This window comes from Phyllobates terribilis, unplaced genomic scaffold, assembly GCF_046119375.1.
Source record: "Phyllobates terribilis strain yellow unplaced genomic scaffold, ASM4611937v1 Scaffold_40__1_contigs__length_11209783, whole genome shotgun sequence".
Lineage (NCBI taxonomy): Eukaryota > Metazoa > Chordata > Amphibia > Anura > Dendrobatidae > Phyllobates > Phyllobates terribilis.
Genome location: NW_027362800.1, coordinates 2319910 through 2337770, shown reverse-complemented (window position 1 = coordinate 2337770; position 17861 = coordinate 2319910). Strand labels below are relative to the sequence as shown.

Genomic DNA, 17861 nt, shown 5'->3' with positions numbered 1-17861 from the left:
GAGTCCAGGTGGCCATCTCCACAAATGGACTTTTCAGAATCCTTGGGTGGCACCGTAGTCGGAAACCAATTCTGGTTATCGCTTCTCGGCCTTTTGGCTAAGATCAAGTGTAGTATCTGTTCTTATCAGTTTAATATCTGATACGTCCCCTATCTGGGGACCATATATTAAATGGAGTTTTAGAACAGGGAGATGGAAAAAGAGCTTGCTCTGTCCACTCCACGCATTGACCTGGTATTGCAGTATCTCCAGGACCGGTGCACCCCTTCTTTAATGCAGTTTCTAAAATCAGAAAGAATTGAATTCAATGCTTTTTGTTCATTTTGCTTGTTTGTCGGATTTTGGGATGGACTCTTTGGCTTTGCTTTTCTTCTCCTCATTGGATTTTTCATGTTAAAAGTTGCAGAAGCCAGATGACAAGCTCATTTTGGTTCAACTTCAGCAACTGTGCATTGCATTGCCATGTAATGTAATGTAATGCAATGCTATCTATCTAGCTCTCCCTCTATACTTCCTTTTGGATAAACAGACATATTAGGCAAGCATTTTGGAGCTTTCACCTAAATAACTACAGGTGGTGAGATAAGCTGCACAATATAATTGACCTTTCAGTATATTGTTGCACACACACCATCTATTTAGCAAATGCCCTTGTTATCAACAGCAGCCTTTTAAACTCACCTGAGCTAACAGGTATGTGAGCTGGTTACTCTGCTGCGCTTAAAATTTCTTTTTTGGTTTGCTACAATGCCTTTTCTGAAACGTTGTCTCCCTCTGCTGGAACACTGACTTCTTTCATTTAATGCCTGCAGACTATAAAAGAGAAACCAACCCAAAAAGTTTGGTTGATTAGTCTGTGGCATTCTTTTAAACTGTTGCTTATGGCGGTCTCTGTGAGCTTCTCAGTGACATTCAGCCATCCAGGTATCCCGCCTGCAGTAGACGGAATGTGGCAATGGAACGCTGGCTGCGCGTGTCATAATAGGCTCTGAGCCTTTATATACCTGCGCACAGCAGCAGCCACCTTCAGTCTGCTGCTGGACAGCCAGCAGCAGCAGCAGCAGGAGAGGTAATTAATCAGCAACCCTCCTGCTAAGGGTAGACAGCTGCTCGTTCCACCCCCCCCCCGCCTTAATTGGTTCTCCTCCCTTCCAACGGTGTTGAGGCGGGTGGGAACAGCCGGGGGTTGAGGGTACTGTGCTAAAAGAGGTGGAGTTATGCAGATCTAAAACGCGTGGATTGCAGCAGCAGCAAGCCGAAAAGTGCAGGCATGTGAGGGATCTAGAGGTTGACAGCATGTCTTCTTAACGGGAGTCCAGGTGGCCATCTCCACAAATGGACTTTTCAGAATCCTTGGGTGGCACCGTAGTCGGAAACCAATTCTGGTTATCGCTTCTCGGCCTTTTGGCTAAGATCAAGTGTAGTATCTGTTCTTATCAGTTTAATATCTGATACGTCCCCTTTCTGGGGACCATATATTAAATGGATTTTTAGAACAGGGAGATGGAAAAAGAGCTTGCTCTGTCCACTCCACGCATTGACCTGGTATTGCAGTATCTCCAGGACCGGTGCACCCCTTCTTTAATGCAGTTTCTAAAATCAGAAAGAATTGAATTCAATGCTTTTTGTTCATTTTGCTTGTTTGTCGGATTTTGGGATGGACTCTTTGGCTTTGCTTTTCTTCTCCTCATTGGATTTTTCATGTTAAAAGTTGCAGAAGCCAGATGACAAGCTCATTTTGGTTCAACTTCAGCAACTGTGCATTGCATTGCCATGTAATGTAATGTAATGCAATGCTATCTATCTAGCTCTCCCTCTATACTTCCTTTTGGATAAACAGACATATTAGGCAAGCATTTTGGAGCTTTCACCTAAATAACTACAGGTGGTGAGATAAGCTGCACAATATAATTGACCTTTCAGTATATTGTTGCACACATACCATCTATTTAGCAAATGCCCTTGTTATCAACAGCAGCCTTTTAAACTCACCTGAGCTAACAGGTATGTGAGCTGGTTACTCTGCTGCGCTTAAAATTTCTTTTTTGGTTTGCTACAATGCCTTTTCTGAAACGTTGTCTCCCTCTGCTGGAACACTGAATTCTTTCATTTAATGCCTGCAGACTATAAAAGAGAAACCAACCCAAAAAGTTTGGTTGATTAGTCTGTGGCATTCTTTTAAACTGTTGCTTATGGCGGTCTCTGTGAGCTTCTCAGTGACATTCAGCCATCCTGGTATCCCGCCTGCAGTAGACGGAATGTGGCAATGGAACGCTGGCTGCGCGTGTCATAATAGGCTCTGAGCCTTTATATACCTGCGCACAGCAGCAGCCACCTTCAGTCTGCTGCTGGACAGCCAGCAGCAGCAGCAGCAGGAGAGGTAATTAATCAGCAACCCTCCTGCTAAGGGTAGACAGCTGCTCGTTCCACCCCCCCCCGCCTTAATTGGTTCTCCTCCCTTCCAACGGTGTTGAGGCGGGTGGGAACAGCCGGGGGTTGAGGGTACTGTGCTAAAAGAGGTGGAGTTATGCAGATCTAAAACGCGTGGATTGCAGCAGCAGCAAGCCGAAAAGTGCAGGCATGTGAGGGATCTAGAGGTTGACAGCATGTCTTCTTAACGGGAGTCCAGGTGGCCATCTCCACAAATGGACTTTTCAGAATCCTTGGGTGGCACCGTAGTCGGAAACCAATTCTGGTTATCGCTTCTCGGCCTTTTGGCTAAGATCAAGTGTAGTATCTGTTCTTATCAGTTTAATATCTGATACGTCCCCTATCTGGGGACCATATATTAAATGGAGTTTTAGAACAGGGAGATGGAAAAAGAGCTTGCTCTGTCCACTCCACGCATTGACCTGGTATTGCAGTATCTCCAGGACCGGTGCACCCCTTCTTTAATGCAGTTTCTAAAATCAGAAAGAATTGAATTCAATGCTTTTTGTTCATTTTGCTTGTTTGTCGGATTTTGGGATGGACTCTTTGGCTTTGCTTTTCTTCTCCTCATTGGATTTTTCATGTTAAAAGTTGCAGAAGCCAGATGACAAGCTCATTTTGGTTCAACTTCAGCAACTGTGCATTGCATTGCCATGTAATGTAATGTAATGCAATGCTATCTATCTAGCTCTCCCTCTATACTTCCTTTTGGATAAACAGACATATTAGGCAAGCATTTTGGAGCTTTCACCTAAATAACTACAGGTGGTGAGATAAGCTGCACAATATAATTGACCTTTCAGTATATTGTTGCACACACACCATCTATTTAGCAAATGCCCTTGTTATCAACAGCAGCCTTTTAAACTCACCTGAGCTAACAGGTATGTGAGCTGGTTACTCTGCTGCGCTTAAAATTTCTTTTTTGGTTTGCTACAATGCCTTTTCTGAAACGTTGTCTCCCTCTGCTGGAACACTGACTTCTTTCATTTAATGCCTGCAGACTATAAAAGAGAAACCAACCCAAAAAGTTTGGTTGATTAGTCTGTGGCATTCTTTTAAACTGTTGCTTATGGCGGTCTCTGTGAGCTTCTCAGTGACATTCAGCCATCCAGGTATCCCGCCTGCAGTAGACGGAATGTGGCAATGGAACGCTGGCTGCGCGTGTCATAATAGGCTCTGAGCCTTTATATACCTGCGCACAGCAGCAGCCACCTTCAGTCTGCTGCTGGACAGCCAGCAGCAGCAGCAGCAGGAGAGGTAATTAATCAGCAACCCTCCTGCTAAGGGTAGACAGCTGCTCGTTCCACCCCCCCCCCGCCTTAATTGGTTCTCCTCCCTTCCAACGGTGTTGAGGCGGGTGGGAACAGCCGGGGGTTGAGGGTACTGTGCTAAAAGAGGTGGAGTTATGCAGATCTAAAACGCGTGGATTGCAGCAGCAGCAAGCCGAAAAGTGCAGGCATGTGAGGGATCTAGAGGTTGACAGCATGTCTTCTTAACGGGAGTCCAGGTGGCCATCTCCACAAATGGACTTTTCAGAATCCTTGGGTGGCACCGTAGTCGGAAACCAATTCTGGTTATCGCTTCTCGGCCTTTTGGCTAAGATCAAGTGTAGTATCTGTTCTTATCAGTTTAATATCTGATACGTCCCCTTTCTGGGGACCATATATTAAATGGATTTTTAGAACAGGGAGATGGAAAAAGAGCTTGCTCTGTCCACTCCACGCATTGACCTGGTATTGCAGTATCTCCAGGACCGGTGCACCCCTTCTTTAATGCAGTTTCTAAAATCAGAAAGAATTGAATTCAATGCTTTTTGTTCATTTTGCTTGTTTGTCGGATTTTGGGATGGACTCTTTGGCTTTGCTTTTCTTCTCCTCATTGGATTTTTCATGTTAAAAGTTGCAGAAGCCAGATGACAAGCTCATTTTGGTTCAACTTCAGCAACTGTGCATTGCATTGCCATGTAATGTAATGTAATGCAATGCTATCTATCTAGCTCTCCCTCTATACTTCCTTTTGGATAAACAGACATATTAGGCAAGCATTTTGGAGCTTTCACCTAAATAACTACAGGTGGTGAGATAAGCTGCACAATATAATTGACCTTTCAGTATATTGTTGCACACATACCATCTATTTAGCAAATGCCCTTGTTATCAACAGCAGCCTTTTAAACTCACCTGAGCTAACAGGTATGTGAGCTGGTTACTCTGCTGCGCTTAAAATTTCTTTTTTGGTTTGCTACAATGCCTTTTCTGAAACGTTGTCTCCCTCTGCTGGAACACTGAATTCTTTCATTTAATGCCTGCAGACTATAAAAGAGAAACCAACCCAAAAAGTTTGGTTGATTAGTCTGTGGCAATCTTTTAAACTGTTGCTTATGGCGGTCTCTGTGAGCTTCTCAGTGACATTCAGCCATCCTGGTATCCCGCCTGCAGTAGACGGAATGTGGCAATGGAACGCTGGCTGCGCGTGTCATAATAGGCTCTGAGCCTTTATATACCTGCGCACAGCAGCAGCCACCTTCAGTCTGCTGCTGGACAGCCAGCAGCAGCAGCAGCAGGAGAGGTAATTAATCAGCAACCCTCCTGCTAAGGGTAGACAGCTGCTCGTTCCACCCCCCCCCCGCCTTAATTGGTTCTCCTCCCTTCCAACGGTGTTGAGGCGGGTGGGAACAGCCGGGGGTTGAGGGTACTGTGCTAAAAGAGGTGGAGTTATGCAGATCTAAAACGCGTGGATTGCAGCAGCAGCAAGCCGAAAAGTGCAGGCATGTGAGGGATCTAGAGGTTGACAGCATGTCTTCTTAACGGGAGTCCAGGTGGCCATCTCCACAAATGGACTTTTCAGAATCCTTGGGTGGCACCGTAGTCGGAAACCAATTCTGGTTATCGCTTCTCGGCCTTTTGGCTAAGATCAAGTGTAGTATCTGTTCTTATCAGTTTAATATCTGATACGTCCCCTATCTGGGGACCATATATTAAATGGATTTTTAGAACAGGGAGATGGAAAAAGAGCTTGCTCTGTCCACTCCACGCATTGACCTGGTATTGCAGTATCTCCAGGACCGGTGCACCCCTTCTTAAATGCAGTTTCTAAAATCAGAAAGAATTGAATTCAATGCTTTTTGTTCATTTTGCTTGTTTGTCGGATTTTGGGATGGACTCTTTGGCTTTGCTTTTCTTCTCCTCATTGGATTTTTCATGTTAAAAGTTGCAGAAGCCAGATGACAAGCTCATTTTGGTTCAACTTCAGCAACTGTGCATTGCATTGCCATGTAATGTAATGTAATGCAATGCTATCTATCTAGCTCTCCCTCTATACTTCCTTTTGGATAAACAGACATATTAGGCAAGCATTTTGGAGCTTTCACCTAAATAACTACAGGTGGTGAGATAAGCTGCACAATATAATTGACCTTTCAGTATATTGTTGCACACACACCATCTATTTAGCAAATGCCCTTGTTATCAACAGCAGCCTTTTAAACTCACCTGAGCTAACAGGTATGTGAGCTGGTTACTCTGCTGCGCTTAAAATTTCTTTTTTGGTTTGCTACAATGCCTTTTCTGAAACGTTGTCTCCCTCTGCTGGAACACTGACTTCTTTCATTTAATGCCTGCAGACTATAAAAGAGAAACCAACCCAAAAAGTTTGGTTGATTAGTCTGTGGCATTCTTTTAAACTGTTGCTTATGGCGGTCTCTGTGAGCTTCTCAGTGACATTCAGCCATCCAGGTATCCCGCCTGCAGTAGACGGAATGTGGCAATGGAACGCTGGCTGCGCGTGTCATAATAGGCTCTGAGCCTTTATATACCTGCGCACAGCAGCAGCCACCTTCAGTCTGCTGCTGGACAGCCAGCAGCAGCAGCAGCAGGAGAGGTAATTAATCAGCAACCCTCCTGCTAAGGGTAGACAGCTGCTCGTTCCACCCCCCCCCCCCCCCGCCTTAATTGGTTCTCCTCCCTTCCAACGGTGTTGAGACGGGTGGGAACAGCCGGGGGTTGAGGGTACTGTGCTAAAAGAGGTGGAGTTATGCAGATCTAAAACGCGTGGATTGCAGCAGCAGCAAGCCGAAAAGTGCAGGCATGTGAGGGATCTAGAGGTTGACAGCATGTCTTCTTAACGGGAGTCCAGGTGGCCATCTCCACAAATGGACTTTTCAGAATCCTTCGGTGGCACCGTAGTCGGAAACCAATTCTGGTTATCGCTTCTCGGCCTTTTGGCTAAGATCAAGTGTAGTATCTGTTCTTATCAGTTTAATATCTGATACGTCCCCTATCTGGGGACCATATATTAAATGGATTTTTAGAACAGGGAGATGGAAAAAGAGCTTGCTCTGTCCACTCCACGCATTGACCTGGTATTGCAGTATCTACAGGACCGGTGCACCCCTTCTTTAATGCAGTTTCTAAAATCAGAAAGAATTGAATTCAATGCTTTTTGTTCATTTTGCTTGTTTGTCGGATTTTGGGATGGACTCTTTGGCTTTGCTTTTCTTCTCCTCATTGGATTTTTCATGTTAAAAGTTGCAGAAGCCAGATGACAAGCTCATTTTGGTTCAACTTCAGCAACTGTGCATTGCATTGCCATGTAATGTAATGTAATGCAATGCTATCTATCTAGCTCTCCCTCTATACTTCCTTTTGGATAAACAGACATATTAGGCAAGCATTTTGGAGCTTTCACCTAAATAACTACAGGTGGTGAGATAAGCTGCACAATATAATTGACCTTTCAGTATATTGTTGCACACACACCATCTATTTAGCAAATGCCCTTGTTATCAACAGCAGCCTTTTAAACTCACCTGAGCTAACAGGTATGTGAGCTGGTTACTCTGCTGCGCTTAAAATTTCTTTTTTGGTTTGCTACAATGCCTTTTCTGAAACGTTGTCTCCCTCTGCTGGAACACTGACTTCTTTCATTTAATGCCTGCAGACTATAAAAGAGAAACCAACCCAAAAAGTTTGGTTGATTAGTCTGTGGCATTCTTTTAAACTGTTGCTTATGGCGGTCTCTGTGAGCTTCTCAGTGTCACGGGTGTGTTGCCACGAAGATCGTCACGAGCACACAGCCTGACTTCTCGCAGCTGACTTGTTGGTGCTTTGTGTTTTCTCGGCAGTGTAGGAGTTAATTCTCTCTCTCTCTGGGTTAGCTGAGGTCCAGCCTCGCCCAGCTGCAATCAATGCTTCTTTAGTGAGACTCCTTTATATTCCTGCAGGTCTGTTTGGGAGGTGTCGGTGAAAGCTTTTCATTCTGACTTACAGAGCGGATCGTGGTGTTTGGAGTTGCTGAGATAAGTGTATTTGGAAGTGTGTTTTCCCTTTCCTCGCTTTATCATTTATCTCCTTTCCCGTTGGTGTTCCCTCTGTTGTAGTTGTTTAGAAGTTGTATGCAAGGTGGTTTTGGTTTTTCCCTTGTACTGTCTCGTTCGTCTAAATACTGTGTGTGGGCATATTATTTCTGGTTCCCTATTGTTGTGATCGGGGTCCTTCTCAGGACTAGATTACTTAGGTGCAGGGATCCTCAGAAGGTAGGGGTTACGCTGGCGGCCTGGACCTCTGTACCTTTAACAGTACCTCCAGGATGAGGGATTAGTCAGGGCCCCAGCTTAGGGTCAGCTTAGGCCCCCTACCTACAGTATTCTGTGACAGTGTGACATTTTCACCGACCATCTTAGTTTTTTCTCCAGCTACCATGGATCCAGTAGCCGGTCTAGCTCGGCAGTTGCAGAGTTTGTCCATGGGGCTGGCGGACGTTAGGTCCAAGGTTTTGCATCCTCTGGAGCAAGCCGGACCAGAACCTAAAGTAGCTCTCCCTGACAGGTTCACTGGGGGGCGGGACAAGTTTTTTGTTTTCCGGGAGGCATGCAAATTGTACTTTCGGCTGCGGCCTCGGTCATCGGGCAGTGAAGAACAAAGGGTGGGAATTGTCATCTCGCTCCTACAAGGGGACCCACAATCTTGGGCGTTCTCTCTTCCCCCAAGCTCCCCGGTTCTCCAGTCAGTGGATAGGTTTTTCGCTGCTCTGGGACTCGTATATGATGACCCAGATCGGATCTCCCTTGCTGAGTCTAAGTTACGTAGGATTCAGCAGGGAGATCGTCCGGCGGAGGAATTCTGTTCGGAGTTCCGTAGGTGGGCCACGGACACCCAGTGGAATGACCCGGCTCTTAGGAGCCAGTTTTGTCATGGTTTATCCGACAAATTACAGGATGTGTTGGCACAGTATGACTCTCCCGCGTCACTGGAAGCCGCTATGGCCCTTGCTATTCGCGTTGACAGACGGCTTCGGGAGAGGTGCGGGATAACTCTACCCCCTGTAATGTCTCCACCTCCTACAAGGTCCCCTCATATGGTGGTTCCCCTGGTCAGTCCGGAGGAGCCTATGCAATTAGGAGGGACATCATTTCGGGGAAGGGGACCGGTGGTGCGCCATAAGACAGGAAGGTGTTTTCTCTGTGGGAAAAAAGGACATTTTATTGGGGGGTGTCCATCCCGTCCCTTGCAGAGTAAAGAGTCGTCGAAAAAACTGTTGATCCCAGGTTGTGTGGTGGACGGCAATCTGGGAGTAGGTATTTCGTCCCTTGGTTCGTCTCAGTTTCTCGTACCGGCGGAGGTGGTGGTGGGTACGAGAACTGAGAGGATATCTGTTCTTCTGGATAGTGGGGCCGGGGCTAATCTGGTTGATGCTCGGTTTGCCCGGGTTCAAGGTATGCGATTGAGTGAGTTGGCTAAACCCATCCCCATATTCTCAATCGATGCCAGACCTCTCGGTCAGGGAAGTTTTTTGCAAGCTGTGCATGGCGTAAAACTTCAAGTGGGGGCAATACATAAAGAACTGTTGTCTTGCTACGTGTTGGAGGGTCTTCCCACTCCTATAGTGTTGGGCCTTCCTTGGTTAGCTAAGCATAACCCGGTTATTAATTGGCAAACCAGAGAGATAAGCCAATGGAGTAAATTCTGTAATAAAAACTGCATGAACACGGTCATCGGTGCGGTTACTCCTTGGGTCTTACCTCCATTTCTGGCGGACTTTGAGGATGTATTCTCGGAGAATGGGTGTCAGGAACTACCTCCTCATCGCGTGTATGACTGTTCTGTAAAACTGCTCCCTGAGGCCAAGTTACCTAAAGCTAGGTTGTATAACCTTTCTGGTCCTGAGAGGCAGGCCATGAAGGATTATATTTCTGAAAGTCTGGCTAAGGGGCATATTAGACCTTCATCTTCTCCGGTGGCCGCGGGGTTCTTCTTTGTTAAGAAGAAAGATGGAGGCCTACGCCCTTGCCTGGATTTCCGTGAACTTAATCGGATTACGGTCCGAGATCCGTATCCGCTCCCACTTATTCCCGATCTCTTTAATCAGATCGTGGGCGCCAAATGGTTCTCTAAGTTGGATCTCAGGGGGGCGTACAATCTGATTAGGATGAAGGAGGGGGATGAGTGGAAGACGGCTTTTAACACTCCGGAGGGGCATTATGAGAACCTTGTCATGCCATTCGGTCTGACTAATGCCCCGGCGGTGTTTCAACACTTTGTTAATGATATTTTTCGCCACCTGGTGGGACAGTTTGTTGTCATATATCTGGATGATATCTTAATTTACTCGCCGGATCTGGTGTCTCATCAGGAGCACGTTAGACAGGTGTTACAGATCTTGCGGGATAATAAACTGTATGCCAAATGGGAAAAGTGTGTGTTCGCCGTACAGGAACTCCAGTTTTTAGGCTTCCTGGTTTCAGCGTCCGGTTTTCGTATGGACCCTGGGAAAGTGCGGGCAGTTCTTGAGTGGGATCGGCCGGAGAATCTTAAGGCACTACAACGTTTCCTGGGGTTTGCTAACTATTACCGGAAGTTCATTCGTAATTTCTCGTCCATGGTTAAGCCTCTCACAGACATGACTAAAAAGGGGACGGATTTTTCTAGGTGGTCTGACAAGGCTTGTCAAGCATTCTCCTCCTTGAAAAAATGTTTTGCCTCGGCACCCATACTCATTCAACCTGATGCGTCTCAGCCATTCTTTGTAGAGGTAGACGCTTCCGAGGTAGGGGTGGGAGCAGTATTGTCACAGGGTTCGTCCCCTGGTAAGTGGCATCCGTGCGCCTTTTTCTCTAAAAAATTGTCGTCCGCTGAGAGGAATTACGATGTCGGCAATAGGGAACTCTTGGCCATTAAGTTAGCTTTTGAGGAGTGGCGCCATTTTTTGGAGGGGGCAGTTCATCCGGTCACCGTCATCACCGATCACAAGAACCTGCTATATCTGGAGTCCGCTAAACGTCTGAATCCCAGACAAGCTAGGTGGTCATTGTTTTTTACCAGGTTTAATTTCGTCGTTACATATCGTCCTGGGTCTAAAAATGTAAAGGCGGATGCCTTATCTCGTAGTTTCCCTGGGGCCGGGAATACGGACGACCCGATTCCTATCCTTCAGGAGGGGGTGGTGGTTTCGGCAGTATGCTCTCAGCTGGAGGAGGAGATATTGGAGGCTCAGGGGGACGCCCCTGTTGGACCTCCGGGGAGACTGTTCGTTCCAGATCAGTTGCGACAGAAGGTGATCGAGGCACACCATAACTCAGTTTTGGCAGGACACCCGGGGAGTAAAGCAACTGTGGATCTCCTCTCGCGTCGGTTTTGGTGGCCTAACTTACATAAAGAGGTGGTAACTTTTGTCGCGTCCTGTGGGGTTTGTGCGCGCTCTAAGACCTCACATACCCGTCCGTCTGGGGCCCTTTTACCTTTGAAGATCCCGGAGCGTCCTTGGACTCATCTGTCTATGGACTTTATTACGGACCTCCCTCTGTCTTCGGGTAAAACGGTCATACTCGTTGTAGTGGACAGGTTCAGCAAGATGGCACATTTTATCGCTCTTCCGGCTCTCCCTAATGCTAAAACTCTTGCGCAGGTGTTCATTGGGGAGATTGTGAGGCTTCACGGGGTACCCTCCGAGGTGGTGTCTGATCGGGGGTCTCAGTTTGTGTCCAAGTTCTGGAAGGCGTTTTGTGCACGGCGGGGGATGCATTTGTCATTCTCGTCGGCTTTTCATCCTCAGACCAATGGTCAGACGGAACGTATGAACCAGAGCTTGGAGACATATCTCCGGTGTTTTGTGTCAGAGAACCAGGAGGACTGGGCTTCTTTCTTACCTCTGGCAGAGTTTGCTCTTAATAATAGGCGGAGCGAGTCCACTGGTAAGTCCCCGTTTTTTGGGGCATATGGTTTTCACCCCCAGTTTTGTACTTTCAGTAGGGGGGGCTCTTCGGGGGTTCCGGAGGAGGAACGATTTTCCTCATCTCTCGCTTCAGTATGGAGAGGGGTGCTGAAGAATCTGAATACTATGGGGAACCGATACAAACGTATGGCTGATAGGAGGAGAGTGTCTGGTCCGGACCTAAGTGTGAACGATCAGGTATGGTTGTCTACCAGGAATATTAAACTTAAGGTTCCCTCCTGGAAACTGGGTCCCAGGTTCATCGGGCCGTACAGAATCAGTTCTGTTATTAATCCGGTGGCATTCCGTCTTGACCTCCCCCCTACGTTTAAAATTCACAACGTGTTTCACAGATCATTGCTTAAGAGGTATGTGGTGCCGGTGGTACCGTCACCTTTACCTCCCCCTCCTGTGGTTGTCAATGGTAACTTGGAGTTCCAGGTATCGAGGGTCATTGATTCACGCTTTAATCGCCGGTCCCTTCAGTACTTGGTTCATTGGAAGGGGTATGGTCCTGAGGAGAGGATGTGGGTTCCTGCGTCGGATATTAACGCAGACCGATTAGTTCGGGCCTTCCACACGACTCACCCGGATAAACCTGGCCCTGAGGGTCCAGAGGCCCCTCGTAGAAGGGGAGGTACTGTCACGGGTGTGTTGCCACGAAGATCGTCACGAGCACACAGCCTGACTTCTCGCAGCTGACTTGTTGGTGCTTTGTGTTTTCTCGGCAGTGTAGGAGTTAATTCTCTCTCTCTCTGGGTTAGCTGAGGTCCAGCCTCGCCCAGCTGCAATCAATGCTTCTTTAGTGAGACTCCTTTATATTCCTGCAGGTCTGTTTGGGAGGTGTCGGTGAAAGCTTTTCATTCTGACTTACAGAGCGGATCGTGGTGTTTGGAGTTGCTGAGATAAGTGTATTTGGAAGTGTGTTTTCCCTTTCCTCGCTTTATCATTTATCTCCTTTCCCGTTGGTGTTCCCTCTGTTGTAGTTGTTTAGAAGTTGTATGCAAGGTGGTTTTGGTTTTTCCCTTGTACTGTCTCGTTCGTCTAAATACTGTGTGTGGGCATATTATTTCTGGTTCCCTATTGTTGTGATCGGGGTCCTTCTCAGGACTAGATTACTTAGGTGCAGGGATCCTCAGAAGGTAGGGGTTACGCTGGCGGCCTGGACCTCTGTACCTTTAACAGTACCTCCAGGATGAGGGATTAGTCAGGGCCCCAGCTTAGGGTCAGCTTAGGCCCCCTACCTCCAGTATTCTGTGACAGTGTGACACTCAGTGACATTCAGCCATCCAGGTATCCCGCCTGCAGTAGACGGAATGTGGCAATGGAACGCTGGCTGCGCGTGTCATAATAGGCTCTGAGCCTTTATATACCTGCGCACAGCAGCAGCCACCTTCAGTCTGCTGCTGGACAGCCAGCAGCAGCAGCAGCAGGAGAGGTAATTAATCAGCAACCCTCCTGCTAAGGGTAGACAGCTGCTCGTTCCACCCCCCCCCCGCCTTAATTGGTTCTCCTCCCTTCCAACGGTGTTGAGGCGGGTGGGAACAGCCGGGGGTTGAGGGTACTGTGCTAAAAGAGGTGGAGTTATGCAGATCTAAAACGCGTGGATTGCAGCAGCAGCAAGCCGAAAAGTGCAGGCATGTGAGGGATCTAGAGGTTGACAGCATGTCTTCTTAACGGGAGTCCAGGTGGCCATCTCCACAAATGGACTTTTCAGAATCCTTGGGTGGCACCGTAGTCGGAAACCAATTCTGGTTATCGCTTCTCGGCCTTTTGGCTAAGATCAAGTGTAGTATCTGTTCTTATCAGTTTAATATCTGATACGTCCCCTATCTGGGGACCATATATTAAATGGAGTTTTAGAACAGGGAGATGGAAAAAGAGCTTGCTCTGTCCACTCCACGCATTGACCTGGTATTGCAGTATCTCCAGGACCGGTGCACCCCTTCTTTAATGCAGTTTCTAAAATCAGAAAGAATTGAATTCAATGCTTTTTGTTCATTTTGCTTGTTTGTCGGATTTTGGGATGGACTCTTTGGCTTTGCTTTTCTTCTCCTCATTGGATTTTTCATGTTAAAAGTTGCAGAAGCCAGATGACAAGCTCATTTTGGTTCAACTTCAGCAACTGTGCATTGCATTGCCATGTAATGTAATGTAATGCAATGCTATCTATCTAGCTCTCCCTCTATACTTCCTTTTGGATAAACAGACATATTAGGCAAGCATTTTGGAGCTTTCACCTAAATAACTACAGGTGGTGAGATAAGCTGCACAATATAATTGACCTTTCAGTATATTGTTGCACACACACCATCTATTTAGCAAATGCCCTTGTTATCAACAGCAGCCTTTTAAACTCACCTGAGCTAACAGGTATGTGAGCTGGTTACTCTGCTGCGCTTAAAATTTCTTTTTTGGTTTGCTACAATGCCTTTTCTGAAACGTTGTCTCCCTCTGCTGGAACACTGACTTCTTTCATTTAATGCCTGCAGACTATAAAAGAGAAACCAACCCAAAAAGTTTGGTTGATTAGTCTGTGGCATTCTTTTAAACTGTTGCTTATGGCGGTCTCTGTGAGCTTCTCAGTGACATTCAGCCATCCAGGTATCCCGCCTGCAGTAGACGGAATGTGGCAATGGAACGCTGGCTGCGCGTGTCATAATAGGCTCTGAGCCTTTATATACCTGCGCACAGCAGCAGCCACCTTCAGTCTGCTGCTGGACAGCCAGAAGCAGCAGCAGCAGGAGAGGTAATTAATCAGCAACCCTCCTGCTAAGGGTAGACAGCTGCTCGTTCCACCCCCCCCCGCCTTAATTGGTTCTCCTCCCTTCCAACGGTGTTGAGGCGGGTGGGAACAGCCGGGGGTTGAGGGTACTGTGCTAAAAGAGGTGGAGTTATGCAGATCTAAAACGCGTGGATTGCAGCAGCAGCAAGCCGAAAAGTGCAGGCATGTGAGGGATCTAGAGGTTGACAGCATGTCTTCTTAACGGGAGTCCAGGTGGCCATCTCCACAAATGGACTTTTCAGAATCCTTGGGTGGCACCGTAGTCGGAAACCAATTCTGGTTATCGCTTCTCGGCCTTTTGGCTAAGATCAAGTGTAGTATCTGTTCTTATCAGTTTAATATCTGATACGTCCCCTTTCTGGGGACCATATATTAAATGGATTTTTAGAACAGGGAGATGGAAAAAGAGCTTGCTCTGTCCACTCCACGCATTGACCTGGTATTGCAGTATCTCCAGGACCGGTGCACCCCTTCTTTAATGCAGTTTCTAAAATCAGAAAGAATTGAATTCAATGCTTTTTGTTCATTTTGCTTGTTTGTCGGATTTTGGGATGGACTCTTTGGCTTTGCTTTTCTTCTCCTCATTGGATTTTTCATGTTAAAAGTTGCAGAAGCCAGATGACAAGCTCATTTTGGTTCAACTTCAGCAACTGTGCATTGCATTGCCATGTAATGTAATGTAATGCAATGCTATCTATCTAGCTCTCCCTCTATACTTCCTTTTGGATAAACAGACATATTAGGCAGGCATTTTGGAGCTTTCACCTAAATAACTACAGGTGGTGAGATAAGCTGCACAATATAATTGACCTTTCAGTATATTGTTGCACACATACCATCTATTTAGCAAATGCCCTTGTTATCAACAGCAGCCTTTTAAACTCACCTGAGCTAACAGGTATGTGAGCTGGTTACTCTGCTGCGCTTAAAATTTCTTTTTTGGTTTGCTACAATGCCTTTTCTGAAACGTTGTCTCCCTCTGCTGGAACACTGACTTCTTTCATTTAATGCCTGCAGACTATAAAAGAGAAACCAACCCAAAAAGTTTGGTTGATTAGTCTGTGGCATTCTTTTAAACTGTTGCTTATGGCGGTCTCTGTGAGCTTCTCAGTGACATTCAGCCATCCTGGTATCCCGCCTGCAGTAGACGGAATGTGGCAATGGAACGCTGGCTGCGCGTGTCATAATAGGCTCTGAGCCTTTATATACCTGCGCACAGCAGCAGCCACCTTCAGTCTGCTGCTGGACAGCCAGCAGCAGCAGCAGCAGGAGAGGTAATTAATCAGCAACCCTCCTGCTAAGGGTAGACAGCTGCTCGTTCCACCCCCCCCCGCCTTAATTGGTTCTCCTCCCTTCCAACGGTGTTGAGGCGGGTGGGAACAGCCGGGGGTTGAGGGTACTGTGCTAAAAGAGGTGGAGTTATGCAGATCTAAAACGCGTGGATTGCAGCAGCAGCAAGCCGAAAAGTGCAGGCATGTGAGGGATCTAGAGGTTGACAGCATGTCTTCTTAACGGGAGTCCAGGTGGCCATCTCCACAAATGGACTTTTCAGAATCCTTGGGTGGCACCGTAGTCGGAAACCAATTCTGGTTATCGCTTCTCGGCCTTTTGGCTAAGATCAAGTGTAGTATCTGTTCTTATCAGTTTAATATCTGATACGTCCCCTATCTGGGGACCATATATTAAATGGATTTTTAGAACAGGGAGATGGAAAAAGAGCTTGCTCTGTCCACTCCACGCATTGACCTGGTATTGCAGTATCTCCAGGACCGGTGCACCCCTTCTTTAATGCAGTTTCTAAAATCAGAAAGAATTGAATTCAATGCTTTTTGTTCATTTTGCTTGTTTGTCAGATTTTGGGATGGACTCTTTGGCTTTGCTTTTCTTCTCCTCATTGCATTTTTCATGTTAAAAGTTGCAGAAGCCAGATGACAAGCTCATTTTGGTTCAACTTCAGCAACTGTGCATTGCATTGCCATGTAATGTAATGTAATGCAATGCTATCTATCTAGCTCTCCCTCTATACTTCCTTTTGGATAAACAGACATATTAGGCAAGCATTTTGGAGCTTTCACCTAAATAACTACAGGTGGTGAGATAAGCTGCACAATATAATTGACCTTTCAGTATATTGTTGCACACACACCATCTATTTAGCAAATGCCCTTGTTATCAACAGCAGCCTTTTAAACTCACCTGAGCTAACAGGTATGTGAGCTGGTTACTCTGCTGCGCTTAAAATTTCTTTTTTGGTTTGCTACAATGCCTTTTCTGAAACGTTGTCTCCCTCTGCTGGAACACTGACTTCTTTCATTTAATGCCTGCAGACTATAAAAGAGAAACCAACCCAAAAAGTTTGGTTGATTAGTCTGTGGCATTCTTTTAAACTGTTGCTTATGGCGGTCTCTGTGAGCTTCTCAGTGACATTCAGCCATCCAGGTATCCCGCCTGCAGTAGACGGAATGTGGCAATGGAACGCTGGCTGCGCGTGTCATAATAGGCTCTGAGCCTTTATATACCTGCGCACAGCAGCAGCCACCTTCAGTCTGCTGCTGGACAGCCAGCAGCAGCAGCAGCAGGAGAGGTAATTAATCAGCAACCCTCCTGCTAAGGGTAGACAGCTGCTCGTTCCACCCCCCCCCCCCCCCCGCCTTAATTGGTTCTCCTCCCTTCCAACGGTGTTGAGACGGGTGGGAACAGCCGGGGGTTGAGGGTACTGTGCTAAAAGAGGTGGAGTTATGCAGATCTAAAACGCGTGGATTGCAGCAGCAGCAAGCCGAAAAGTGCAGGCATGTGAGGGATCTAGAGGTTGACAGCATGTCTTCTTAACGGGAGTCCAGGTGGCCATCTCCACAAATGGACTTTTCAGAATCCTTGGGTGGCACCGTAGTCGGAAACCAATTCTGGTTATCGCTTCTCGGCCTTTTGGCTAAGATCAAGTGTAGTATCTGTTCTTATCAGTTTAATATCTGATACGTCCCCTATCTGGGGACCATATATTAAATGGATTTTTAGAACAGGGAGATGGAAAAAGAGCTTGCTCTGTCCACTCCACGCATTGACCTGGTATTGCAGTATCTCCAGGACCGGTGCACCCCTTCTTTAATGCAGTTTCTAAAATCAGAAAGAATTGAATTCAATGCTTTTTGTTCATTTTGCTTGTTTGTCGGATTTTGGGATGGACTCTTTGGCTTTGCTTTTCTTCTCCTCATTGGATTTTTCATGTTAAAAGTTGCAGAAGCCAGATGACAAGCTCATTTTGGTTCAACTTCAGCAACTGTGCATTGCATTGCCATGTAATGTAATGTAATGCAATGCTATCTATCTAGCTCTCCCTCTATACTTCCTTTTGGATAAACAGACATATTAGGCAAGCATTTTGGAGCTTTCACCTAAATAACTACAGGTGGTGAGATAAGCTGCACAATATAATTGA

At 46.6% G+C, this 17861-nt stretch overlaps 10 non-coding genes across 10 annotated transcripts; all 10 read left to right on the top strand.

Moving 5' to 3' along the window:
• The first annotated feature begins 77 nt into the window (after window positions 1-77).
• On the top strand, window positions 78-268 carry LOC141184675 (U2 spliceosomal RNA). Its single transcript, XR_012259408.1, has one exon. It is a non-coding gene; the product is annotated as a U2 spliceosomal RNA (small nuclear RNA).
• Window positions 269-1388: 1120 nt separating this feature from the next.
• On the top strand, window positions 1389-1579 carry LOC141184332 (U2 spliceosomal RNA). Its single transcript, XR_012259097.1, has one exon. It is a non-coding gene; the product is annotated as a U2 spliceosomal RNA (small nuclear RNA).
• Window positions 1580-2698: 1119 nt separating this feature from the next.
• On the top strand, window positions 2699-2889 carry LOC141184674 (U2 spliceosomal RNA). Its single transcript, XR_012259407.1, has one exon. It is a non-coding gene; the product is annotated as a U2 spliceosomal RNA (small nuclear RNA).
• Window positions 2890-4009: 1120 nt separating this feature from the next.
• On the top strand, window positions 4010-4200 carry LOC141184331 (U2 spliceosomal RNA). The gene has a single exon (XR_012259096.1). It is a non-coding gene; the product is annotated as a U2 spliceosomal RNA (small nuclear RNA).
• A 1120-nt stretch (window positions 4201-5320) lies between these two features.
• On the top strand, window positions 5321-5511 carry LOC141184843 (U2 spliceosomal RNA). The gene has a single exon (XR_012259560.1). It is a non-coding gene; the product is annotated as a U2 spliceosomal RNA (small nuclear RNA).
• Window positions 5512-6636: 1125 nt separating this feature from the next.
• LOC141185033 (U2 spliceosomal RNA) lies at window positions 6637-6827 on the top strand. The gene has a single exon (XR_012259733.1). It is a non-coding gene; the product is annotated as a U2 spliceosomal RNA (small nuclear RNA).
• Window positions 6828-13397: 6570 nt separating this feature from the next.
• On the top strand, window positions 13398-13588 carry LOC141184673 (U2 spliceosomal RNA). Its single transcript, XR_012259406.1, has one exon. It is a non-coding gene; the product is annotated as a U2 spliceosomal RNA (small nuclear RNA).
• Window positions 13589-14707: 1119 nt separating this feature from the next.
• On the top strand, window positions 14708-14898 carry LOC141184330 (U2 spliceosomal RNA). The gene has a single exon (XR_012259095.1). It is a non-coding gene; the product is annotated as a U2 spliceosomal RNA (small nuclear RNA).
• Window positions 14899-16017: 1119 nt separating this feature from the next.
• LOC141184831 (U2 spliceosomal RNA) lies at window positions 16018-16208 on the top strand. The gene has a single exon (XR_012259549.1). It is a non-coding gene; the product is annotated as a U2 spliceosomal RNA (small nuclear RNA).
• A 1126-nt stretch (window positions 16209-17334) lies between these two features.
• On the top strand, window positions 17335-17525 carry LOC141184819 (U2 spliceosomal RNA). Its single transcript, XR_012259538.1, has one exon. It is a non-coding gene; the product is annotated as a U2 spliceosomal RNA (small nuclear RNA).
• The last annotated feature ends 336 nt before the right edge of the window (window positions 17526-17861 follow it).